General features: G+C 35.9%; 1 protein-coding gene across 2 annotated transcripts in view; it reads left to right on the top strand.

Annotated features, from left to right (window-relative positions):
- Mtfr1 (mitochondrial fission regulator 1) overlaps positions 1-1587 on the top strand; it is a 73013-nt gene that overhangs the window by 47776 nt on the left and 23650 nt on the right. The window lies entirely within an intron of this gene.

The raw sequence follows: 1587 nt of genomic DNA, 5'->3' as shown, positions 1-1587 counted from the left end.
AGATAGTGGATAGCCTTGTCTGGTTCCTGATTTCAGTGGGAATGCTTCCAGATTTTCTCCGTTTAGGATGATGTTGGCTGTGGGTTTGTTGTATATGGCTTTAATTATGTTGAGGTAGAACATACATGATATTTAAAAAAAAAAAACTCATAAAAGTTGAGGCAGACGCCTAAGGAAGGGGTACTGTATATACCCCACAAACTTCACTTTGACTCATACACTTTAGTATCCATAAATTGGATTTGGTGCTGAAATTTGAGAAATCAAGTTATTTCTGTGAGTGTTTCATGTGCTTGTATATGTTTTAAGAATGGTGTGAGGTCTAGTTTGGGTTATGATTCAGCCACCATGGCAAACAGTGATCAACTGCTTGGTCAAGCTATGTCTTTTAGGGCAATTAATATTCACAATTATATTAGTATATTAGTGTAAGTCCATCCTTTAAATTCGAATGGTCATTGGGTGACCTTAAAAAGGGAACTGTAGGGCTGGATTGATGGCCCAGTGGTTAAGAGCACTGGCTGCTGTTGCAGAGGACTGGGTTTGATTCCCAGCACCCAGGTGACAGCTAACAACCATCAGTCACTCCAGTTCTAGGGGCTCTGACGCCCTCTTCTGACCTCTCCAGGCATGGCATGACACAGGTGCACTTACACACATCCAGGCATACACATAAAACTGAAATAATAAATAAAATTTTGAAAAAGGGAACTGTATCCATTGGTACTTAATTAGTATTTAGGTGTAATTGAATGTGAAAGTTTAAATTAATTGTTCTCATTCTTTTCTTTTAAAATTGCTTTTAATAGCATACTACTTTCTTTACCTCCTGTGTCTAAGCTTTCAGATGTAGCACTCAAAATGGAAAGTTTTTCTATTTAAGGAAAGATCATATACTGAGGGAGAAGTTCCAAGGTATAACAATGTATAATTTGTGATGATTTAATGTTCTATATGTATACTTTTCTTTGAATTGTTGTTGTTGTTATTGTTGTTGCTGTTTTGAAGTTTTTGCTGTAAGTATAGATTAATAAATTGTGTATTATTTCAATAGGGAAATTCTTATTATGGCACTTACTAACTCAACACTTTAATACAAATTAAAGACAAGACTCTCCAAGAAAGTGTAGTGTGACTGGATTTAACAGTTGACCAGGAGCTTTTGTGCAGCAGACAACATCTGTGACACAAATTCACTCCCCAGACTTCATACTAATTTGCATTCATCTTAAAAAATTTGCTATGAGAAAAGTGGCTCATGCTTTGAAAATTTTATATTCTTAAAGTTCTAAATCTAGGGGCTGGAGAGATGGCTCAGTGGTTAAGAACATTGGTTGTTCTTGCATAAGACCCGGGTTTGAAACCCAGAACCCACATGGCAGCTAACAACTGTCTGTAACTCTGGTTCCAGGGGATCTGACAGCCTCTTCCTTCTGTCCTCCACAGGCATTACATGACACAGGTGTACTACAATACGATACGATACCATACCATACCATACCATACGATATGATGGGGTACAATACAGAATAAAATAAAATAAATAAAATAAAATAATATAAAATAAAATAATAAAATAAAATTAAT

The sequence above is a fragment of the Nannospalax galili genome, unplaced genomic scaffold (genome assembly GCF_000622305.1).
Source record: "Nannospalax galili isolate Female #2095 unplaced genomic scaffold, S.galili_v1.0 scaffold1005, whole genome shotgun sequence".
Taxonomy (NCBI): domain Eukaryota; kingdom Metazoa; phylum Chordata; class Mammalia; order Rodentia; family Spalacidae; genus Nannospalax; species Nannospalax galili.
Note: the sequence above shows the minus strand (reverse complement) of the source record. Positions and strands in the feature narration are given on the sequence as shown.